Source organism: Lepidochelys olivacea (assembly GCF_965140295.1).
Source record: "Lepidochelys olivacea isolate rLepOli2 genome assembly, chromosome: 12".
NCBI classification, from domain to species: Eukaryota; Metazoa; Chordata; order Testudines; family Cheloniidae; genus Lepidochelys; species Lepidochelys olivacea.
The window spans coordinates 12,281,080-12,307,962 of record NC_140422.1 but is presented as its reverse complement, the minus strand read 5'-3'; the positions used below and the strand labels follow the sequence as shown (position 1 = coordinate 12,307,962).

At 38.1% G+C, this 26,883-nt stretch overlaps 1 protein-coding gene across 1 annotated transcript in view; it reads right to left on the bottom strand.

Annotated features, from left to right (window-relative positions):
* The window catches only part of LOC311528901 (uncharacterized protein), a gene marked incomplete at its 5' end in the record, with an annotated part of 229,539 nt that overhangs the window by 47,246 nt on the left and 155,410 nt on the right, over positions 1–26,883 (bottom strand). The gene's annotated exons all lie outside the window — the stretch shown is intronic.

Sequence of the window (26,883 nt, the reverse complement as noted above, 5' to 3'; positions counted from 1 at the left end):
TTTTCTTTTTTGATGGTCCCTTCATGCCAGCTACATTGGCACAAAAGGGATGTAGGACAGGGATGACTTTCCCCATCAGATCTGAGAGAGAAACAATAGGAGAAAAAAATCCTTTCAGGGATTTTTTTTGTATGGCTATTATCATTTTGTGAATGTTAATGTGCTTGGTGCTAGGCAATGTTGCTGAAATTTTATTCATATATAATCTTGGGAATAGTCTACTGTGTTATAAGGTCTAATGTGGGACTTGATTATTCAGCTGTCACCGATGTCACATGAACACATGCTACTCAGCATAAGGGCTGAAGTGTCAGACCCCTAGTGAGTCATTTTACATATTTTTTCCTCTTTTCCCGAAGGCAGATTAAGCCATACAAGTATATATAGATTTATTAAACAGAGAGGGCTAAACTCTTCCCCAAACTTAGTATCCAATAGCCCCACTGAATCACTTATTGGGTTTGAACAGTGCAGAAGTCAGGACAGAACTTAACTGAAAACAAGAAGCTTGTCAAATTGCCCAACAGCCCCTTAAGGAAATTTTTTTAATTGCAACAATTACCTATCTCGAAACAAGAGCTGGACCCCGCAGCAGCAGTTGGATCGAAACAGCTGTATTTCCCGTGGTGACATTGTATTCCCATGGTGTATTTCCCGTCAAGCTGAGAGTGTAGAAAAGGGGATTGGGGTGTAAGTAGGAAGATGGAGTTTGTGTTCAACATGGGTCACAGGGAAAAGTTAGAAAGTGACAGATTTATAGATTTAATGAAAAGGAGACTATGAAACAATAACAAAAATATGGCAAATTAGACAGGTATATAGGGTTTTCTTTTTTTCTTTAGATTTAATAGAATGCTTGGACTAACATGATTCTTTTGTTAGATCAGGTAATATTTCTGAAAAACAGCATTACAAAAGGTTAAACATAGAACAGATGTAAGTTATAAAATACAAGCTGATCAAAGCTCAGATTTTGAGACAGATATGTTAGCAAATGATGATAAATCAGTCCCAGTAGAATTGTAAGAAGCAGACAAATGTAACTATGCAAGAGTGAAAGTCAAGAGTTGAAAATCGGGAAGGGGGTTGGGAAAAGAATGGACGTAAAGGTTGAAGTTAATTCTAGACAACGTTTGCAGAACATCAAGTAATCTTAGTGCACAGAAATGACAAACGATACCTGACAATATACAACTAATTCACCTTTAGAATAGTACTCAAATGCTTATGACTTTTTTTTTTAACATTCTTAACATTTTTCAGAGTAGCATCCGCGTTAGTCTGTATTCGCAAAAAGAAAAGGAGTACTTGTGGCACCTTAGAGACTAACCAATTTATTTGAGCATAAGCTATTGACTCTCTTATACGGTATACGATATGCTTTCTGTTCAGTTGTTCTCAAAAGATTTTAAAGTATGCCAAGACCTGAATTGTCATGATCAAATGTATAAGAAGGAATAGAAACTTTTGTGAACTGGGAAGCAGTTCAGGGCTGAAAACATTTTCATTTGCATTACCGAATTTTTCATGAAGAAAATATAAACTTGTTAATGCTTGTAAGTTAGGATAAAATCTATACAAAGTTTAGTGAGTCCTTTCAGAAAAAATTATGAGGGAAAAGAATTGACTCTCTGTAGGTAAATAAATAAAACATGGTGAGAAGTATACTATTTACCAAGATCTGAGTGAAACAGAAAACATTTAAAAGACCAAGAAAAAGGAGGTAATTGTTAGGACTGTCAGCAGGGGATCGCTGTGATAATTTGATCTGAACTCTGCTAACAAATCATTGCACCATTCCTTTTACTTTAGTATCTGTTTATGCTTCTACAAATTGAAACCCCACTGGCTATGCACTGCAGAACAGGGCTCAGCAGAATAACACATCAGCCTGCCGATTAGTTCAAGGTGGAGAAGGATTAGCTGGCCATCCCAAACCTACAGCCCTCCTCAATATTTTGTCTTTCCCTGCTGAGGTAAAAGGGTGCAGACATATGTAAGTAATAAACTAACAGGCTTCCATCTACTTGAGGTTGAGTGGAAGGAATGCAGAACAAAACTATAAAATAATAATAGACAAAGGGGTAGTGAAGACTGGGGGGAACTCAATACCACATCTGCTAAACTGGGCTGGGATGTAGCACCAGGATGCCCATAAGTTTTTAAAGATGTAACTATGCTTTTTTGTGATCTTGCAGCACACTGTTATGGCCTAGGCATGCCAACATTTAGAGCTGACATGAGATCAAAAGGCTGATAAATGAGAGGAAAGGGGATGTTTGACCTGCTAAACCATATTCTTCAAGAATTCAAGGCTTTTTAAAGCAATAAGAAAAGCAATAAATAACTGCATCTTGAATATATTGTGGCATTCTTTTCTGAGAAACATTAATAATCTCTACAGACATTATATATATTTTTATACATGTACACGAGTGCATATGTTTGTTTATTTAAGCAGAAACATTTTAAATGATAAAAAGCCCCTGAAAATTTCACTTCTGATGGAAGTTATTTTAACCCATTTTGGTGAGTGAATTTAATTTATAGCTTGCAGTTATTTCTAATAGAATATAACTCCAAGGCAATGGGAAGGCTGAGAAACTGAGCACCCAAAACCCAGGAAGTTCAGTAAGTTAAAATGGGCCTTTTTCCACATCCTATCTTTTTGCAATTAACCTAGGTTGAAATCCTGACCTCACTGAAGTCGATAGGAATTTTGCCACAGACATCAATGGGGACAGGATTTTACTCTTAATATCATTGACCCTGGTCCTACCAAGCCAATGAGACTCCAGAAAGGTGTCAGAGTCAGCCTGAGTGGATCCCTTTGCAGGCTTGGGGCTATAAGTAGCAATGACCTGATGCTAAAAATTAAGATCCCATATTTTAAAGTTTACATTTTGCAAGGAAAACAGCTGTAGAAAATGGAATGTGTGCTAGGTAGATGAGCCAACATTTCATGACTTTTAGAATTTCCTTACTTGTATGTGCTGGATTTTTCAGCCTCAATGTTGCACTAGATTTTTGCATTTAAGTTTCTTGTTTTTTTGTTTTTTTTTAAAAGATGTGACTTAACTCCTTAACACTTGCTCCTATGTATTCAGGAGGACACACACAGCTGGCGCACATCCCTTTACGAGGTGCAGTATATTTCCTGCTCCCCATGCAGCCAGCCAGCTCTGCAGGTTGGCATAGGGTGGATGGGGAGCCTCTGCCTGCTCTGAGTCCACTCCCCATTTGATGTACTGTGCACCCCCCGAGGAGTAGTTCACTATCATCAGTCCATGGGGGGGAGGGATAGCTCAGTGGTTTGAGCAGTGGCCTGCTAAACCCAGGGTTGTGAGTTCAATCCTGGAGGGAGCCATTTAGGGATCTGGGGCAAAAATTGGGGATTGGTCCTGCTTTGAGCAGGGGATGGGACTAGATGACCTCCTGAGGTCCCTTCCAACCCTGATAGTCTATGAGCTGTAGCTCACGAAAGCTTATGCTCAAATAAATTGGTTAGTCTCTAAGGTGCCACAAGTACTCCTTTTCTTTTTGTAAATACAGACTAACACGGCTGTTTCTCTGAAACCTGTGATTCATGTGGCACACTTCACTGAGAACTCTCTGCTTTTAATGATGTAAAGGGGGAAAAAATGGCATCTACTCAGTATTGAAGAAGATCTCCCATCAAACTCAACTGTAGAGGTAGCTAAGTAAGGCGTGAGGACTGCTGAATAGCATCCAATGTCTTTAAAAATAATGGGACCTCAATTAAATTAACTCCAACGTGAAAGTGATGCTGTGCTCTGATACTTTAGGACACCAGCAAAGAAGAAAGTTCTGAAAATATATCAGCGATGCAAAGTCTGATCATACTGCACAATGGGGCAGTGTAACCGAGTGCTTGGTGGTTCCTCCCACCAGGGGGTGAGGGAACCGGATCATGTCCAGTGAGCAACACTGGGTGGTCACAACCTGGGCCCCACTTCTACTCTACGTGTGGGGTGGGAGAACGGTGGTGGGGAAGGGCTCTGCCCTTTGTGGGCCTCCTTAAGTCTCTCCGGCTGTGAGATCAAAATGAAAGTCACAAACGGTCACGCATTTAGGGACACTCCCTCCCTGTGGTCCCAACAAAGGGCAGGCCTGTGTGCGGGGCAAGTCTATAGCACGGCTAACGATCCAGCCCCAGCACAATATGCTTGGAGAAATCCCGCTGGCTGGGGTCCCTGAGTCAGGCTCAGCCTGTCTTACCCTGGGAGTCAGCTTTGCTCTTCACCAGTGTTGGGGTGAAGGTTTCCGGCCTAGGAATTCCCTCAGCAGCTTTGGGAGTTGCTCCTGCAGCCTGCTCCTTCCTGCTCTGCTCACTGCAGCTTCCTCCCTTCTAAAGGCCTCATGCATGATTAATGGGGCTGGGGGAGGCTAGCTCTGCCACCAGAGGGGCCTCTTCCTCCTCCCTGTGGGGCCTGTACACCCCATTACAGGCAGCTTCTACAAATATTTTTGTTATAAAGAATTTTTTGGGTACACTCTCCTCTTTAAGCTCACATTAACTCTTATTAGGGTTAATGGAAGCTATTGATCCCCTCTGGAAAGAACATACCTGTAGTAGTAGTAGAGCGCAAATTGGATGTAAATTGCCACCTCGGTGTAACCCACGGATCAGTGTTACATGTCCCCCTTTGTGCCTGATTGACAGAGGATGTGAGTCTGTTTTGGCACCCAGCTACAGAGCCTGGCTCTTTAGCGCAAGCGGCAGATACTCATGATTTCAGCTCTGGAGCTCCCTGATTCAGTTCTCAGTGTGTCAGCCAAGAAGGCAGGGAAAGAAAGCTAGTGAGATGTGAAAAAGGATAAAGCAAAGCAGACATGTGACGATAAGCTCAGACTCAATGTATAGAAGTGGGCAAAACAGTACTGTACCCAACTCCAAGCAGAGGACGCCAGACGGGATAGGAGTCTCCATTGGCGACAGATCTGAGTAAATCTGCATCTTCTTGTCAGATGCACAGAACTAGTTGCTGAAAAAGCATAGAGAACTTCTACGAGTGGTAGCCACTGTTACTTCCACACCAACCGGAGACAGATCAAAGCATTTCAGTAGAAAACACTGCAAGATCCTAGAAATTATGTCACAGTGACTCAACGTTTTTCATCAAACAGTGCTGCAAAGTCATCCTGAAATTGAAGCCACAAAGACAGCTTTTGATGTAGGACAGTACAACAGCGAGCTTGTTGCACTGACTACCATTGTCAACTTTGTTCCATGGAAAGAAGATATCACTGACTTCAAACTGGTGGAATATGTTCTGTATTAATAAGTATGTCTTAAAGGTCTGCCCTGTATTATTATTCCATGAAAATTCTATTGCTGTTTTTAATATACACTCAGGGGCCAGGTCAGCAGAAAATATCAACGACTTTCTGTTCCACACACACCCAGGAAGGTCACAGAGACCTTGGCAAAAGGGAATCTGCCAAACAATAGAACAAAAATCTCTGTACACTAGAGTAGTATGGGGGAAAAGAACTGTCAGGTAAAATAGTGCTCCAGCTAGTACGCTCTGCAACTGTGACTCCACATGGGGCTACTGTTTCATCTTACAGCTATATAAAATAAGAATTGGGTAAGCTCCAATTGCCAAAGGCCTGAGTGCCACGTCTGGGTCAGTCCTGCATTAATACCCTCCCTATCGTTGTTTAGATTGTGTCAAGAAGGGAGCAGAAATGTTTTATCAGACAGGCTCCTCTACTCTCCAGACAGAGATGTTGTCTTTACCTGTATGGACCATTGATATCTCACTCTGAGTAGAGAACTGGCCCCAACTCGCTCCATACCATAACAACAGGATGTCAATGTCAGGAGATACATGTACAGGACAACCTTGCCTGTTTACATAGCCAATTACTACAGATTGTATAGCAATCTGATTGGTGGGCTCCATGACTAGTCTGAGAGAGGTACAGTATGTAGTGGCTATGGAATGCCTACCATAATGTGAGACCACTAATGAAGGAGCAGCCCTTTTCAAAACCCATCCAGGGAGGCCCATGGAGCTCTGTGGGCTACCTTTTGCTTTCTAGGATCAATCATTATTTGACAAGGGCAGTAAATAAACAAGTGCTTGGTGAAAAAAACCTGGGTTCTACTCCCAGGAGCTTACAATCTAAGGTCCTCATCTTGCAACTGAATCATTGCAGTCAGACCCTTCAGCCTAGCCAGAATTTTCCACCTGTGGAGAGTTGATTGAAGGACAGGGCATAACGAGAGGGATGAAACAAAACGCACTGGAGTCCCAGCGGGAGGTTACATCATAAAGTCCGTCTATCTTGGTAAATATAGTGTTAAGTGACAGCCCTTTAATTGATGTGGGCTAATGCTGATGGGCTTTATGGCAAGAACTTTGAGGAGCCATGTGAAAGAGAAGAAGGTGGGTGCCTGGGGCACTGGGATAGGAAGGCAGTTTGAGGTGGAAACAGTTGTGAAGATGAGAGTGGGATTCGTGAAAAGGAAGGTAAGGCAAGATTCACTGGGGTTGTGAAGGGGATGGGGTGGGAGTGATAAGAATTAAAAACAGAGTCCATTGAAGTCAGTAGGACTGAACATAGGTGCAGGGATATTCCTGAGCAGATCTGCGGATTAGGACTTCATGGTGTAAATTACTATGAAGATCTTCTGATGCTAATACAAGGTAATAAGCCAATCCGTGGTAGCAAATATAGTAGTGGGAGAGTTACTGAAGCACAAAGTGCATTCAAAACTGGGAAAAGTCAGAAATATCTACTAAAATATTATAATTAAAATATCTGGTATAAATATTAACTAAATATCAATGAAAGATTAAATATCAGCTGAATTTAAAACATCAAATTTGAAAAAAAATATTTTTTTGCTCCTGGGCTGAAATCTTAATATTCATATTTTTAAATGCATTCTGAAAAGACAGATCATTCACTGTAATGGGGTCAGGAGGCACAGTTATCAAATAACTAAAATGTCACTGCTAAAGACATTTTTATTTACTTTCCAGTTTGCGTCTTTCTGGGGCCTATTTATTATTATAAGGGTGATTGTTGTATTGGGAGGTTCTTTTAAGCTGGTGTGTTTATCTGTTTTATGTTGTTTGCATTCAATTTCTTGTTGTTAGCAATGTTTCTTCATTAGGAACAAAGAGGCCTTCAGATTTGAGTACTGTACAAATAAAAGTATATTGGCTTTACTATTATGTTGTTCTTGGAAACAACCTGTAAATCAAAGTGCTGAGATGTAAAAAAAGGGAAAATAGGTGCTGTGGAGGGTTTTCCCCTACGATAAGAATACAACCATAAAATTGACCATGTCTATTATCTTTCCCAACTAGAGCACCCACAATGCAACAGACAGAACGTTTACTCCAACTGCTCGCTGGGATGGATGACTTTGTTCTGGACCTATTAGAATATCCATAAAATTAACACTGACAGCATGTTGCTTGGTAAACAAACAGAGCTTGATTGATGAAGACAAACTGCAGAAATTCCCACAAAGATTTCACTGTCAAAAAGGCCTCTATACATTTTAGCAGCAGTTAGCTATCACTTCCAACCCACTTGTCAAAAGCAGCCAAGTAATTTAACAAATGTGTTTTAATGCAATCATAAGTGACTTGATTGCATTAAAATCCAGTTATTGTACAACGGAATTTCTGTATTTCATTGAAATACAGAACAGACTTTAACTGATGTGGAAACATACAGATTCTGTTTAATATCCTCATAATCCTGCCAATTTTGCTAATAAGATTACAGTTTAAAAAGCAGACTGTAATGTTTACACATAAAAAATGCAAACACTATTGTAATAGTCCCTCTTACACGATAGCCTCGATCCAGAAAAACACGTAAGCACTTGATTAACTTTAAGCATGTGAATAGTCCCATTGACTTCAATGGAATATTTACGTGCTTAAAGCTATGTAGGTGCTTACATGCTTTGCTGGATTGAGGCCTGTTTCCCTAGCTGCAATAACATACATCTGAATGGACAAATTATTATTATATTTAAAAAAACAGCAACAAAACTAAAAACTAAATGACTGGAACTGTTAGCACATACACTTGATCCCATGTGAATGATTCAAAATGTGTGTGTATTTGATATGTCCCAATTTAGCCATTGTATTTTCAAGTAGCATGTGCCTCTCACTACTGTTTTAAACTGGTGTACAGTTCCTGTTACCACTAACCACACCTGAGTTTCCAGTCACAAGGTCAAAAGTACAAATGTGGGGAACCCCTCATTAGAGCTGTTGCTCTGATATGCATCAAAATCTCAGTGGATAGACACTGAATACTGTTGGGCTAGAAGACCAATCTCTGGAAAAATGATTTGCCACAGCAAGTTTCCACCAGAGACTGTGTGTGTGTGTCACAGGAATGGTAGAAGGAAACTATACAAAGGAAATGAAATGAGAAATTAAAATATCAAAGCATGAGAGAAATGGGATTTAATGGAGCCTTTTTTACATTCCACCTTTTGGATATTAACTGACAATATTTAGATTTCCTTCCCTCCCCATCCTCTCCCGCATCAGCTAGGACTCTTTTTGAGCCTTAATTTTCATTTGGTTTTTATCTCTGTCACACCTTCTGCCTTTATAAACTCTTCTTTTGGTCCTACGCTAAGAACACTGAGACGACCTTCTTTTTTTCCCTTAGCTATTCATCTTTCCAACACCCATTCAAGTATATGGATTCATGAATCTTGAAGGAGAGGAAAGCAAAGACTTTGCATTTCATAAATGTGAATAGTAATCAAAAGTGGCTTTGGGATGAAAATCTGTCTGAACTGTGAAGACTAAAGCAAGGATCAAAATAATCTGAGGTCCAAACATCATGTGAATCTGGGGTGGAGACAGAAGAGTGCTGACTCTACAAGATAATATCCTCCCTTTCCTGACCCTATCTCTACAAGTTGGGAAGGGTTTGAGATGGGAAGAGCCAGAATCTCCACCAACACCCTTCTCAAACCTCATGTAATTCCCCAGGGTAAGAATGTTGACTTTGTCACATGAGTTCCCACTCCAATAAAAGAACTCTCCCCACGAAGTTTTCGTGTGTACCAGAAATGGATTTTGAAAGCAGATCTGTGAAATTTTTGGGACCGTTAATATTTAATATAACTAACATTTTCAAAGGCCTGAAAACCATGTGATTAGAATTAGGTAAAAAAGTCATGATTTTTTTCCCCCACCAACTTTGCCCTGCCATGGTAAATCAGACCTAGTGTCTTTTCCTTTAGAACTAAAAAAAATATAATATACTTATAAAATTAAACACTGAAATACTTTTCAGATAACCCCAATTGTCATTCCTCCTGATAATGCAGTCTAGTTTTCTCCATGTTAGGAAATTATATTTGAATGTGCTTTCACATAATAAGGATGATAAATAGTGGAATTGTGAATTATATCACAAGGTCACTATTTTCATGAGCATTTTACGAAGAGATCATGTTTCATAGGGGAAAAGCACGCAACATTGTTTGAGCTATTACATATCATTAACAGCTCGGAGAAGTCTCAAGACAATAATTGTTCCTTTGCTTGTTTTATTGAACAATAAAGAATTGTTAATGAAAACTGTGTTTAAAAATATCCTATAAATCCTGTTTGAACAAAGGAAAACACCAGACAATTTGTCATAAAGATGTGTTTTCTGGTCATCTTGGGTTAAAAATCTTATAGAAAACAGAATGACTTTTAACATTTAGGACAATGTCAGATAGTTAATGTCTGAGAAGAATGGTAATGTGTTCCCAGCAGGTTTGATTTGTTAGCGAGTACTTTAGATCAGCAGACACAATTCATTTATGTTTGGTAAGGTAAACTAATTATTATCTGTAGAAGGAAAGCAAGGACTCTCTTCATGTGATAAATCAGCAGAATATAGCATGATAAAAAGCAAGATTAATCTACATTAAATTTCAATTAATGACAAACTTATGTTTTATTATTTTATTTTTTAATTGTCATTGTCCCTCACCAGCTAACACAGCTTTCCTCAGGAGACTGCAGAATTATATTTGCCTGAAAGCTTATTCTTTAAATAAAAAATGTCTGTTTGTAGAATGTCTGTTAGATCCTTCCTTCATCCCACTGTAATATTTTCGGTCTCATGGGCAATACATTTTAATTTGCTGTAATTTTTCTTGAAGTTTTTCACTTAGCATGTCAATGTACACTTTAAAAAAAAAAGAGAGAAGTCTCTGTTTTTTAATAAATAAACTTGAATGTGATGAAATGAAAAACAAATTAGTCAACTAGTAAGATCTTTATCGAGCATTCTTTCCAATCGTCTTAAAAGTCCATTGCTTCATTTTAATTTGGTGTTCATATCTCCAGTCTCTAAGTAGTAAGAAAGGCAAACCAAGCTCTCTGTTAAGTAGTATAAAATAAACAAGCCCAATTGCTAACACTACCTACTGACCCAAGAAGTAGGACAATGAGCGTGAGAATGGAATCCAAGCTTCTCATTCAACAGTGCAAATCTCATCTGGTCACTGCTAGGATCTAAATTCTAGACTCAGGATAAAATATAAAATACTGGCTTTATTGAAGTCAATGGGAAAACTTCAATTGGATTCAATGGGATCAGGATTTCACCCCTCCACTAAAAAACTGAAGCTAACATGTTTGAGCCTGTATACCTCAATTAGGCTCCTAAATCTACATAAATAAAGGTGGCATGATTTTTAGAAGTGCTGAGTATCCACCAAATCTTGATGCAAACAAAGTAGGTGTCAAATTATGAACATATCAAAGGAAACTTTCTCTCTTCTGACCAATATGGTTGCCAGTTTACCAGCAATCTGCAAAGCACCAGAGAAGCGTCAAGGCCACTAATGAAAGGAGAAGGACAATAACCCAGATAAAAAGTGATAAAGACATGCATAGAAATCCATGCATAACCCTGGGTCATTTGCTGGAGAGTCTGCTAAAATTATAATATAACTATTGTATTTAAGATAGGTAAAGCTCCTGCAGGAGAAATCTGGTCTGTTGCCACATGTAGGTCATTACAGAACTGATTGGGTCAGGTAAAGCTCCTGCAGGAGAACTCTGGTCTGTTGCCACATGTAGGTCATTACAGAACTGATTGGGTCAGGTAAAGCTCCTGCAGGAGAACTCTGGTCTGTTGCCACATGTAGGTCATTACAGAACTGATTGGGTCAGCTAAAGCTCCTGCAGGAGAAATCTGGTCTGTTGCCACATGTAGGTCATTACAGAACTGATTGGGTCAGTTAAAGTGCTGGATGAAAGACCAAATGTAGACAATACAATTTTCTATGGAGTCTTCAATAGAAAATGAACCTGAAACTGTATAATGACTTCAGTGACAGCCTTCTACAAAAAGGAAAGGTAAATTGGATAAAAGCTGAAGAGATTCTCTCTAGGCTTCTTCAGGATTGCCATCACTGCCTCTGCTTTCAAATAAAGCAGAAGCCTCCAGGTGTAGCTGAGTGAATACTGCAAAAAAGTCACATGATTATTTTGACAAAATCTGAATCAAATGTATTTCAATGTTCTTCACAACATCATTTGCTAGTTTTCTCCAGACATTTGTGCAAGCGATTACACGCTTATGAAGGTTTCATAGGTGATGTGAGATTCTGCTCATGTGAAAAGTGCTCACAGAAGTAGCCACCCTGGAATGTTTGGCAGAGGAAAGAAGCAATATCATATGACTTTTAGATGAGCAACCACGAAGTCTGAAAATTGAATCTAGAATACCCAATACATGAAGGAACACTCACTACAAACAGTTCAAAAATAATCCATCAGCTGAAATTATATTAACCAAGCAATTTAGAATGAGCAAGTTCATGAAAAGAACAGCCTGTTTGTAGACAATTCATAAACGTGGGAAGGGCTAAATTTACGGAAAAAATAGTGACTTGTTCTTTCAGTTCTGCTCATGTGGGAGAAGAGTTAGTTAAAAAATGTCCACAAATTTGTCATCTTCAAAATTTTGAATGGTAAAAAAATCAGTATTTTGAAAACTGTCAACCATTTTTCCATACAAATGCGATAAATCAGCAATACCACTGACAAAATAATCTAATCTATCCCTTAATTTGATAATCTAAAAGAGAAAACCATCTCTCAATGTGTTTCCAAGTGCTTGGGAGCAAAAGCAAACTCGAAGGCATGCATAATCCAGACTGGTGCCCAAAAGCGTGTTTCTAAAAAGGAGAACTATGCACAGAATGATATGGAGCCAATGAAGCTCCTACTTTGTTACTGTCTCTTCTACTCCTACAGCAGCGTAGTGAGATATACAATATGGCTCTATAGGTCAGTCCCTACTCCTACTCCGTAGTCACGCAATTTCATCAGTCTCCTGAAATGCCCTGATACTAATGGGTGTCTGGCTAAGAGGAAAACCACTCACAGCATATGTAGAACAGACTCTGAGAAGTTCTTACACATTAAAAAAATGCTAATATTTAGCAAGGGTTTAAAAGACTGACTCCAACTTCACACTTCTCTTTCTAGTCCAAAATATCCCTTTCAAATGATGTGTAAACAGTAGTTTTTCGGATAAGGATGACTGTTAAATCTGCATGCGCAAGTGTTGAACAATGCCTGCTTATGCAATCAAGGCTAACCATGGCAAGGGCATAAATCTTGCAAATATTCCTGTAGACCAGAATATGACATGCTAACTGCATTTAACAGAAAAAGCTAGTAAAAACAGTTTATTTTTAAAGTATTTTTAAACAATCAGTTTTTATTCATTTTCATGTATGTCCTCTATTTTACCTTATTTTTTTAAAATCATCATTAGATTGCAATACTTGTTATGTACCCTATTGGTTGCAGGATGGCTTTAAGGCTGCCATGAACTTATCTCTAGTAATACTTTGTCAATGACAGTCGTAATGCAGTAATGCATGGACTGGATCAAAGGTGAAAAGCTCTGCTTCCCATCCTTCATCTTTTTCACCCGCTAAGTACCCCTAATACAGACCTAATTATACTAAGCTTGGAACCTTGGCAATATGGTTTGAATAAGATTCTACAATACCGAAGAACAGGCTTTCAAGTGCCCAGACGACATTCACAAGCACATAAATGCACTAAATCACTAGCTCTCTCCCATAGTAAAAAGTACACTTTGTTCCTTTCTCCCAACCAGACAGGTTCAATCTTGCCTTCCTTAATGATGCTCCTAATGCAATCTGCAAAACACTGTAAAATACTCATCCCAAGTGCATACCTAACAATAGGAACATAGATCTTTACAAAAAAATGTTTGATATTATATTGAACACTGATCTCCCTCTCAGTTTGCTAACTATGGAACAGCAATTTGCTCATATCAGAAACAAAGCAAATTCTGTAGCCAAATTGCATCCATTTTCTGACCCTCAACAAGGTAGAAAACAGTGGTTTAAAAACACATCTAACAGCTTGCTTCTGTTACATTAGGTCATGTCACGTTGTTCCTGCTGTGTTTTATTACACAAATATAAAATTAACAACAGAGCTATAATGATTTCCTAAACTGGTTCCAACACAAATTTTCAATTTGAGGTCAGATGTATTGCCTAATAAAATTTTACACCACCAGTCAAATACTGGTAGTTAGTTCCCTAGAAATACAACTCTTCATTCAGCAGAATTAGTTTTAATACTGTTGTTCACAACATAAAATGAAAATAAATATTATTATAGCTTTATACAAAGTGTTCAGATAGTAATTTCCATGGGATATGGTGTTCAGTTACTTTTAATTTCAGATAACACTATTAAATATATTTACATTTGTACTAAAAAATACACTAACATTCCGAGTTCTTGATCTGATCCTCATAAATTGTCACTTTCACACCATTTAGTAAATACATGTTAGTATTATATGCTTATGGAATGTCAAACCTATATAACAGACTACTACGCTTTTTGACTTAGATACTTTTCCTCTTTACAATGAAGGATGTGAGCTTTATGCAATTAAATAGATTTTGAGCACCTCCGCAAATTAAAAATTGAGGGATATAATTTCACACTGATAGAATAGCATTTCTAAGTGCTATGTGCAAAACATCAGGAAAAGCTATTATTCTGCAACAGTCATTTGCCACAATGTAGCATGGATTTTATAGTACAATCTGAAGTTCTGGTATATTTTAGTTTCTGTCAGAAACCAGTGACATGAGGTCAGACAGTTGAAATTGTACTAAGAACATCAATAGAAATATTTCCATGAACATGCATCTCATAGAACGAGGGTAATTTAATATTTAAATGTATCTGGAAAGTATTAGTTTGAAGAAGTCCATTCACAAGTTGTGATTGTAAGCAGGTCTGTCATATTGGACAACCAAATTCTTACACTAAGATAGGTCTTAGATATTTCTGGTGTCTAGGTAATATCTCGAAATGAAGACCAACATAGAAAATGGGTATGCAAGCTCTGTAATAAAGGATTCAGCTACACCAAGCCTTTCATGAATGAAAGTAGGTTTAAAATAAAGCAAGTTGTATCATTAAAAAAGTAAGACTATGTTTAAAATGTGCTTGCATGCATGAATTGTTTTGTGGTATTTTTAATAGCATATATGGGCCAAAATATACCGCCCTTATTCACAACAAATAGTTCTTTACTCTGAGTAGTCCCATTCATTTGAAAGGGATTGCTCAACGAGTGAGGTACTACACAACATGAGTAACAGTATCTGAGTCTGGATCATAATGATTCATAGAGAAATAAACATGTTGCCCAAGTTTATCTGTCTGTCTTAAGGCCTCTAATTCCAGTCCCATCAGAATCACCTTTTCTCATGCTGAAAGAAAGACCTTCAAGCAGGCAAGTTCGCTTCTTCTATCTATGCTGGCTCAGTTTCTCTTTCCTGGAACAGTTCATTGTTCTCTACAACTGTCTGCCAGATTTGGAAGTTTTAGATCCCTGCCCCTCAGACATCTCTGTTAACTGCCTAAACAGAGTTCCTGCACTGGAACCTGTAGGCCTAAAAAAACTCCGACAATGTAGAATACAGGAAGGAAAGTGTTATAGTCCATAGACCTACAAGGAGCTGCAAAAAGTGCAGAAAAAGAATCAAAGTCACTTGATAATCCTTGCATTCCTCATCACAGGGGTGGAGAAAACCTGGGATATAAGCAGAAAGTGTTATACACCACAGCCCTAAAATACCTTGGCAACATGTTCCCTTGAGTGAGGCTGGCTGGGACCCTGGCATCCAGCCACGTGCAACCCCATGTACTGGAATCTTGTTAACAGTGGACTGGCTAGTGAGAGCCATTGGATCTCTTCCAAGCACTCCTGGTAAACACATCCCAGAGAGCGCAGAAATGTATTTGACATTTATAGAAGGCTTTTCATCATAATGGAGCCCAAAGAGCTTAAAAGTCCAAATTATACATGCACCCCTCCCCCACACTGAGACACTTTGGGTTTCACCCAGCCCAGTCAGGGGTTCAGTCAACATCGGCCTTGCAACTCTGGGTGCCTTAAATGCCATGCTGCTGTGGCACAGCCCTGATACCAGCTAGCACACCAACATGCAGGTCATCCAGTGGCTTCCACTGCCCCGTTTCTCATTTCAGGAGGGCCTCAACAACCCTTCCTGCCTGGAGTTCTCCCTCCAAACGTTCCTCTGCCATGCTCAGCCATTCTCCCTGTAACACCCACAAAACCATATCAATTTGCTGCTCTTTAACGAGACCGCACATAGCAGCATATTAACTTAACGGGGTTGACAAATCCTCCCTTTCAATCGAAGCACAGATCTGATTTATGGAAAAAGTAAAACAAGTTTGTTAACAAAGGTTTAAGTGGACCAAGTATACTGAATAAGCACAGAAATGGATGCAACAAACAAAATTAAAAATACACGTCTAAGATTAAAACTCAGTGTAGCAAACTAGAGAGTTTTTTGTTCAAATACATTTTTCTCACTGAAGTTATTCTTCCAGCATGGCTGGTCTGTTCTTTATCCAGGACCCAAAACATGGAGCTCAAAGCTGGTTTCTTTGACTCCTCAGATGAAGGATAACTATGGGATTTTCTCCCCTTCTTTTTATAGTCCAGTAAACCTTTGAAATGTATTCTTTGAAAAGTAAACCCAGATAAAATTTCTCTCTCCTTCTGGGGTGTAGACACTATATTGTCTTCTCCCCCACTTGTTAGTTTTGTTTACCTTATATGCAAATGTACCTTCATTGTCTCTACTTGGTGAATAAGCTGGTCAGACAGGCAGATACAGATTCCTTTGTTTTTGGCAGACTGGTCTTATGGATTGCTTGCTAAGCATATTTTAAGAAAATAATTCTAGCACATATTTATAATTCTTTGTATACACCCCATACATATACCACACAAGGATTTTCAACATCAGCGCATTACAAGTTTGTTTAGGATATACATATACACCACCTTTTAGATACAGATTAGGACAATAGCGTGTTGGGTGTAGTGAGCATGTCAAGAGTTGCTGACACAGAGCAGTAAACCAGCAATGGGCCTTTGTCACACTCACTAAATGCAATTTCCTCTGGAGTAGAGGGTATCCACCAAATAGGAACAGCATACTGTACAGCTATGAGGGAAAGGATCTAAAATCCCCCTCCACAGTAAATTATATGGTACTCATTTTCCATTATCTACTTCAAAAGGATCAAGAGCTGCAACAATCCTGCTGAAATTTATATCTTGGTTCCAGGTAGTCTACTCTTTCAAAGCTGGTACTCAAGCCACCAAGCTATTTCCCACTGTAATGCAGTGAATGTTTATCCATCAGCACAGTTGGTTTGCATGTTGTGGTTTCTATCACAGATCGAGCTGGCCACACATTGTAGTAAATGGCTGGAAACGGTGCAGATCACTATGCAAGTTAATATTTGTAGTCACCACTTTATTCAACGTGTTGCAACATTACAAAGGTTAGTGTTAACCATGCAATAATCACAACTCAAATAACAGCAGGATGCGTGAGGTATATTGCTGTGCTTATAGTTCTTGGAAATGTGATGGTCAGTAAAACTCTTCCTTCATATTTAACAGTAACTTTCTACCTGCTGATTTCATCACGTCTGACACAAGTTACTAAAATGTGGGGAAAGGTTAGAAATGTGGAACACTGGAGTGAGATTCAACCGAGAAAACGACAATGTTATCAAAGTATTCAATACTGGTTCTTGTCCTGTGGTCAAAAAGAATATTAACCATGAAAAATAGCAGATTTCTCATTCTAGAACATGCAGGGGAGGGTGCAGAAGAGGCAAAATAGCTTGCTTCGGTATCATTGTCCGTGTTCGGGGTAACAACCAAAAATACCCCCAAACAATCTAGGGTTTTTTCTATCCACCATTTCACTGAATGCCCAACCGCTATAAGTTACATCAATTTTCAAATCAATGTACAAACTCTGTGTAACTTACACCACTGTTGAATTTGGCCCTATGACTTCCACTGATCTCTTTTACTGTGTGGTCAAAAGTGTGAAGAATCCATGCATCCAAACATACAACAAACTGCAACCAGTGGTCTGAAAACAAAAACTTTGCAAACAGCACAACAATAGAGGAAGTTAAATCTGAGAAAGTCAATTTTAATAGTTTTTACTGGTCCTAGACATGTCCTATTGTAGGTAGTGCAACTAACATTCATGCAACTAAGCATCCATTGCATTAATGCAACGTTAGTTAGCAAGTATGTTTATAATAAATGTGGATTAATACACCTAAATACATAAAATAGTAATGTGAAAAAATATACAATTGTAGGTCTTGCATTTGTAAAACAAATTTAAATGCACAGTATTTGTGCATGTGTGTATATATATACACACGTTATGGATGTATATACATAGTACATATACACACATGCTATGTGTCCATTTGCATAGAGAGAGATGTAATTCTATGACCTGTGTTATGTAGGAGGTCAGACTAGATAATCATAATGGTGTCTTCTGGTCTGAAAAATCTATTATACACAAACAGTTATTGGAATAAGAACAACAAATTGTATTCTAATTGCTTTCAGAATATAGTCCATTGAAGACATCAGGTTACAAAGAGCTCATGCACATTTTTCTAGCAATTACAATATTTCTTTTAAGGTGAAGAGTCTTACACACACATCATCCCTCATATCCACAACCACGGTTTTGTGCTGAGTTTCTGTAAGGGCTGAGTCCTGTGAGATCAGCTCATGTGGAGATTAGGTTATACTATTAGAGATTAGCGTTGTTCCCCCCAACATAAGAGACGCTTTTGAGGTTTTGTTATTTAACTTGCCCCTCAGGCCTGGGGATAATGCCATTAGAGCCATTTTACAGGCAGCAGGATCCTATAAATGAGGCACTGATTTAAATAGCATTATGCAGAGTTGGTGTCAAAGTTCTCAGCTATTTACAGGTGACATTATCTGAAGTACAGCCAAGCAAGGATCATGTGTAGATTTAGTTTGATTGCCCACTGTGCATCAGAAACCACATTCTGCTCTTGATTTCCTTCTTAAATATCTCGCTTCAATTAAACATCTTCTAAAACTGTGCAGTAATAGTATCAATGACTGAAAAAGATCAGAGCTTGGTACTCCTTGGACACCGGGTCGAGCGAACATGTTGGACCTATTTTTTTCAGAACTAGTCTGCCTATCCCTAATAAACATCATCTGTAGAAGAAGGGGAAGAAAGATCTGACAATAGCAGCCCTCGACTGACTGACAAGTCTAAATAATCATTGTTTAATTAATCAAGATCTGACATTACTATCTATAATAACAAGACGTGGTATGAGTAGCTTAATGAATGAGTTAGATCCTTAACTCTACATTTCTTGAAGCCTATTTGAGACAGACACTATTTTCAGGAGTGAGCTTGCATCATGTGCAATGCTCATTTATCTTGGCATGTGAAGAAAAAAATGCTGTATTTTCAAATTAATTGTAAAAGTAATTGCCTGAAGTAATTATACATTAAGAGCCCAATGCTGCAAACACATGAGAAGCTTTATACATATGAGTAGTCCTGCTTAGCTCAGTGAAACTACTCACATATGTAAAGTGACTCATATAAATGACTGCAGGATCAGGTCCTAAGTTTTGAAAAGAGCACTATATGCTTGTTAATACAGTGGGTCTCAAACTGGTGACCCCTTTCACACAGCAAGCCTGAGTGCGACCCCCCTAATAAATTAAACACACTTTTTAATATATTTAACACCATTATAAATGGTGGAGGCAAGCAGGGTTTGGGGTGGAGGTTGACAGCCCCAGCTAATACCCTCGTGACCCCCTGAGGGGTCCCGACCCCAAGTTTGAGAACCCCTGTGCTATTATATACGTATACTTCTAATCATCCTTCTGTTGCATACAAATTGTATATGGTGGATTTCGCCATTTATTAGCATGCATTTGAAATTCCATATTCTCCCAAAGTTTATTCATGCATTCTTGATATGGCAGTAATTAGCATATGTGAACACTCCCTTTCTGGAGTGGTTTGTGTTGCGTTCCCATCTGATTTAATTACTACGTAATGTAACTAAATACCAATTAAAATTCAACGGCACAAGTATTCCTAAAAATGTAGATATTTATCAGACAGTACAGTGTCTTTAAGTGTTTTTTTTAAATTACTTTATTCCTTCAAACTGGACCCAAAATTAGTTTTCTGTGTATTGTTCTAATAATGTTGCTATTATATTTAACATACTATTTACAGCACATTATGTATATTTTTTAGGAATTAAATGCTTTTCATACTGACTTCTTTGTTATTATTTTGAAGCAGAGTAGATGCCTATAGCTGAACTCTGTATGTTTCAGAACTGACAGAAAGTAATGAAAGGTTAACATAACTAGAGTGAAATCCTACTCCCACTTAAGTCAATGGCAAAACTCTCCTGGGGCCAGGATTTCACCCCTAAAGTGTATCTTCCTTATGCCAATGTATCGTTAAAAAATCACCAAATACTAGGCCAAATCCTGCAGTCCGTGAAAAATTTCTCTGAGTCAGGACTTCAGGAGTGGACCCCACCACCAAATTGTGGTCCACAAGAGTTTTGTAATTGACTTCAATGGGATCAACATTTTTTAAATTGGTTACAATTAGTCATTCACATGACATAGTGATGGTCTGGAATAAGAATATTAATATAATCAATGATAATTTTAGATTGTTAACTCTGGGACAAGGAGCATCATTTTCTGTGTGTTTCAACAGCACTTAACACAATGGGGCTCCAGTCTGATTGGTTTCTAAGTGCTACCGGGGTATAAATGCTAAATAAAATAATAATAATAATAATAAGTGGCTAGTTCCCCATAGAATGACCTTAAATTTACTAGTGTTTGAAATAAGCAAATAGCTAGAAGAGCTATGGATACTTTTCATTTGAAACATTCTAGGTAAAATATGGTTCCTGTACATTTGACTTCTCAAATCTGACAGTTATAAAACTGTCTCCGTAATGCTTTGCATGTCTGCAGCACTTTACACATTATTTAGTTTTGAAATAGGTAAATATCATTGCCTCCATTTTACAGATAGGGAAACTGAGGCTCAGAGAGGGTGACTTGTAGAGTTGGACAGAAAAGTCAAATTATTTTTCAAGGGAAATTTATTTATATTTTAGTTCCCTGCAAATTATTTTTCAGTTTTTCAATGACAAACTGATAAAAACAATTATTTTGCTATTTTTGAAAACTGTTTGCAGCACAAAAAAATCAATTTTAAGTTAAAATTTTAGGTTGTTGGGTTTTTTCCCTAAAAACCAAATAACTAAAAAAAATTGTTGAAAAGTTTTTGGGTTTTGCTTTCTGGATTTTCATTCAAAACTCAGAAAATTTCAACCAACATGCAAAGTTTTGGTTGAAAACCAATGTTTGGTCAAAAAATGTTTTGATGAAAAAAAATATGGACCATCTGTAGTGACTTGCCCAGTGATAGGATCAGGATTAGAACTCTGCCTTTCTTATTTCCAGATCCCTGCTTCATCCAGAAGCCATAATGCTCCCCAAAGCAAATCATTTATCTACCCTGTGGCTTATCTCCACCTTTGCAGAACAGGGGCAGTACTATCTGCCCACTTCATAACTAATATTGTAAAGGGCTCAAAGTGCAAAGTATAATTAAGGCCAGTCACTGACAGGTTCATAGGACCCAAGGCCAGAAAGGACCATTGTGGACTTCTAGTCTGACCTCCTGTATAACACAGGTCATAGAACTTCCCCAAAATAATTCCCAGAGCAGATCTTTGAGAAAAAAGCACCCAATCCTGGTTTGAAAATTGTCAGTGATAGAGAATCCACCATAGCCCTTGGTAAACTATTTCAATGGTTAATTTCTCTCACTGTTAAAAATGTACACTTTATTTCCAATCGATATTTGTCTAGCTTCAACTTCCAGACATCAGAGTGTTTTTCAAGCACTCTTAGACACCACTGTTTTCCAGGGCAGCCCTGATCCAATATTTTCAAGTCACCACTGTGAATCTTCACACTAACCTTCACAAACAGCAAATATTGCTGAAAATATTGTGCAAAGAAGCTCATCCAAAATTTTTCAAACTCTTAAAAAATGCTGTAATTTTGGGCAACTCTCGAAAACTGAAAAATGGGCAAAGTCTCATGAGATGGGGATGGTTTGGGTGGGAAGGGGAATAGTCCTAATGAACATTTTGCTCAGTTCTAAAGTAGGTGACAACTCTGTCCACCATGTACTGTGATGCTGTGTTATTACAAAAAGTGAAATATACTCCCAAGCATAAAGACAAAGCCTGAGCAGCCAAAACTCCCCCTCCTCCCCCAAAAGAGAAGCTGGCTATTCTCAAGCACAAAAATGACTAATCACCCTTTAATCAAGTTATGGTTAATACAGTCATCCAATTTTTTGCTTAATCAGGTTAATATTCAAACGTGCTAAATATTAAATCCCTTCAGACATGCAACCTTGTTTGCCAAATTTCAGAACAAATTTTTATATTAAGATATAAATCCCTGAAAATAGACCAATGTAAATGCTGAGAAACCCTTAGCTATTGTAGTATAAATTGGCAGCTCTGAAGTCAACAGCAAATTATAACTGAAATTAGTTTCTATTAAAAATCCTGATTGTATCTGGGATTGAATGAAAGGTGATTTCAACACCAAAACACATTTTCGGTTCCTTTTATATTGATGAAATATCCTTTTCTAAACAAATTTATATATTATTGAAGTTTGCAACAAGAATGAGAATCTACCATAGTAAAATATATTATCACTAGAATTCAATATTAACCATACAAATAATTTTATTACATTCCCTAGTAGTTAACGTATACATCTATCTGTCTCTGGTAGATCATTCATAGTCATATTTATTCAGTTTTTTTTTAAAGGTGTTTCATGCCTGCTCAAGCAGAATAAATGATAAATAATGCATTTCCTCAATGTTGGTGGGAAAGCTTGGGCTATAATTAGCATATGCAATTACATATTCTGATACTTGATGTTCACTGATGTCATTTCTGTCGTTGTATACAGTATAAACGAAAGGCAGGCATTCTGAATAAGCCTTAACAACTTTATTCTTATAAACAACCCCTGCAGTTCAAGACAGCTTCCTTTGACCAACTCTGTGAGGTAAAAAGGCCCTATTCTATAGCTCCCACCAGCTTTATTCTAAGTGAAAACACCACTTTGTGCTGCATGTTATGTTAAAATAACGGATTTGTGTTGGTTCCTGAAGAGAGGCGGAATGAAAACTATCGACACTATGGATAACAAGGCCCCCTTAAAGACAAAGTATGGGGAGATGCTGGGTAGGGTCTCCAACAGAGGACCTTTGTACTTCAATGCAAATGAATCTCTGAAAAACAGACTGCAGACAATGACCAAGGAGAAGTCACAGAGAACCAATCCATCTGCAGCTATTTTGTTAACTCAATGTTTCGTACATTCTTTCTCTTACACAAAACACTTGATGTTGACAGCTGTGAATTTTAAACAACTATTCTGTGTATGTTTTTCTAATTTTGTGTATTCAGATTGTTTCCCTGCATTGGGGGGGTTGAAAGCTGAGTACCGCAGATTCCATAATTTAGAGATTTCATGCCTTTCAAAAAGTCACAGCAACTCTGATTGGAAAACAAAGTAGAAATTAAGTGTTTAATGAACAGTGCTTCAAATGGCAAGGAAAAGCAGAGTTGCTCTAATGATATTACACAATACAGAACGTGCATAAAGTATGAAATATAAATTAGGAATTCCCCTTGAAATATTATATTGTGCATGTGACAATTATAATGATAAAAAAATATAAACTTTGTTCTAGCTTCAACTACATTATGATTGTTTACACCATTGCGAAGATGTCTTCTCTTACATTAGCGGAACACTGTCAGCATTTTCTAGTGCAATTCTTTATAGGGAAATTGCAGCAACATGGAGAAAAATTTTGTTACAAGTCAATTAATCAAATCAACTATTTGAATACCAGCAATGTTTCCATGTAATGTCTGAACTTTTTCACCAGTTAAAATAGATGCTGATTTACAAGCAACGTTTTCTCTGTGCGTGTGTGTGTTTTGGGTGCGGGGGCGGGGGGGGAGGATTAGTTTTCAAATTAGGCTGAAAAATTGGATAGTTTTGTATTTTCAAAAACACGGGAGAAAATAGCAATCCATATATATTGCATGGATCCTCCACATTCAGTGTTTCCATCATAAGCTTTGGAAGGTTTGCAAATAAAACACTGCATACACACTGGTGTTAGACACTGTCAGTAAAGAATTGTTAGGTTAAAAAAACCCTCAAGAGTTAATCCATTAATTATGGATCAGATTCTGGTGTCTTGATGTGCCGTAGGAGAGAAAGGAGTAAATAGAGAGACAGTGTGACCTAGGACAGGGCACTGGACTGAGAGACAGGAAACCAGGGTTTTATTCCTAGTTTTGCCACTGACCTCCTGTGTAACCTCGAGCAAGTCACTTCCCCACTCTGTCTCTCTGTTTTACCTTCTGTCTTGCAAGGCTGTAAACTGTTTTGGGCAAGAAATGTCTCTTACCGTGCTTAGTATAATGTGGCTCTGATCTCAGTTGGTGCCTCTGGATGCTATTGTAATTCAAATAATAATGTAAATCCCAGAAAAATTCTACTCCCTGTATTCAAAGGAGTGCGAGGACTTCTCCTTTGCTATTCCCCTGGGGGCTCATCTTATCCCATCACCATCACACACAGAGCTGACCAGCCATGTAGGAGTGATTATACTGCACCCCATGAAGGACTGAGGAGGATTGCAGAGAGGAGCAAAAATGTGGAAGAGAGGCTGTTTGATCAGGCAGGGGGCAAGGGCACTTAACCAGCATCATTTTGCCTCATTCAGCCTATTCATGGCTACAATATACATCATCATACACCCACCATCAGGGAGGTGAAGCTTGTCACATAGGGAACAGAATAAAGGATTAGCTGCCTTATTCTCATGGGCACAAGCCCTAATCTACAAGACAAATTGCAACATGCTCACTTCAGCATTTACTCCCCATCTGTGACTGTAACTGCCCTGAGAGAGAGAATATGTGGAGCCACAATACAGAAGCCAATGGCAACATGGCCACCGAGCCATCAATACATGGAGAAATGGCAAAGTCAGTGTCCATCCAGGGACACACATGGTTTGGGCCATAATTTCTTACCTGAGTGTTACCAGCCCTGTATTCAATCCTTCCTACGACAATCCCATCCCCATTATGACATTTTTATATTACATTACATGACAGAATAAATAATAATGTCACCATAGCACCTAAGTGCTTGTGCTTCTACCCCATTGAGATCCAAAATGTGCCAGGTGCTTTGCAAACATAGTAAATGACAGTCCTTTGTCCCAAAAGCTTAAATTTCCTTCCATGGCTTTTTACACAGAAGGGAATGAAAAGAACCAAAGTATCAAATGTTTATCATTCTAATTACTTATTTACCTCAGACCACAATGGCTCATTAGGAGGCATGATAGTCTATTCAATATATACATATCTAGACACTCCATTGGCTCAAAATTTTGTCTCTCTCTCTCTCTCTCACACACACACACAGCCCCTCAATACAAATTTACAATCTCTCATGTAACTAAGTGCTTAACAACTCTGTGATACAAGGATTATTGACACACAAGACATAACAGCTGTTTAAGAGTTACTACACAAGAGCTTTCCAAAGAGAGATCACTTCGTCATTTTTACTATTTATTTTCTAAACTATCCAAAGGCTACTCACATTCACGGCATGAACTGAAGAGCAGCAAAGTTCAAGTATAACTAAATTAAGCAGTTTTTTGTCCCTGGGGAAATGGAAAAAAAATCTAAAATGACAACACCTCTGGGTTTGGTGTGGTATGAGGTTTTTCATTGTCTTTTTTTTTAGACACTCAAGGAGCTTTAAAACAGCTTATTTTTTTCTGGAGAAAAAAGATTCTAGGCTGAGACCTGGTATTTCAAGTTTAGTCTCAGAATTAATTTTAACAGCCAAGTTATAAACCCCTTAAAAGAGTGTTTATCAAGGGAGCCGTGACAGACCCTTAAGCACAGTGGCAGTAATGGGTGTCTCTGTAACACCAGAACCTTTGAAAATATAAAAGAAAAGGGAGTTCATTAGTTCCCCCCGCCCTCCACCTTAACAATGAATATTTCTGCTGCCAAACTTTCAGACGCAGAGTTGGTTTCCTTTCAAATAACTGATGTAGCCTTTCTTCAGCATCCAGTCCAGACAAGTTCTCAAACGTGAAGCAGGAAATCACACCGTCAAAGGAAAACTGAGCATTTCTTCCACATGGTCTGGGTCAGCCCCTCAAAAACACTAGATTTATACTGTGGCTGCCAAAAGCCTTGCATTTCCATGCCCCCCTGTTGCTAAGATAAAGGATGTTTCCTACTGCCTCAGAATACTGTACTCATTTAAAACTCCAGCTATGTTCTGACAAAACATGCTGCTGTCACCCCAAATTGAGCAAATGAGCCTATGTCCTACAGTATAAAGACCAAAAGAGTTATTGAATATCACCTGGGGAGCACAAAATGAACAGGATCCCATTTCTCTCTGACCTTTTTGGGCATTTTTTCCTGAAATTGGCCTAGCCCTTCAGCCTTCATTTCTCATTCTGTCTGTGGTAGCACAGGAAGGACAGCTAGGACTTTTCAGTTTCAAACAGATCAAGTTTTGTTAAACAACATTTTTTCCCTTCTTTTTCAAACCAGAAGCGGAAAGGAATACTGTGAAGAAAATGGAAACTGGCAAAAAGCTTTAACTTCAAATAGCCTTATAAGTCAGTGCTGATGTGCAAAACTAATTCTGGGGTTGACTTTTTTTGCATTTAAATATGACTAGATCACTATAAAAGAGGGTGGGAAAAGTACAATATAGATTATCATCTGAGTGAAAAATGCAAACGTGTAGTTTTATAACTTCTGATTACCAAAGGAAATAAAGAGGAGACTTCTTGGCACCAATGTTTATGGACAAGATTATTTGTAACATATAACTAATACAAATGCACAGAAAACGGCCCAAATAAAGAACACAATGCTACATTACTTGGTGTCTAGGAAAAAGACATTTCAGTCTGCTCAGCGATTAAGAAATCCTATGAAACAGGAATGTCTAGCTTTAAAAAAATAAACATGCAAAAAACTTCTTTTGTTAAAAAGAACACTGCAGAATACAACAACTCAGAATATAACAATTTGTTCAAGGTTAAGGGATGTTTTCTATGCAATTAGAAAAACCTTGTTTTATGTAAGTTTGCTCCCATGATTTAGGACTAGGTAAGCAACAGTCTGATATTAATACACAATTTATGAGATTCCATATCGTCACCTATTCCAGATTTAGTTCAAAGTCTATTAT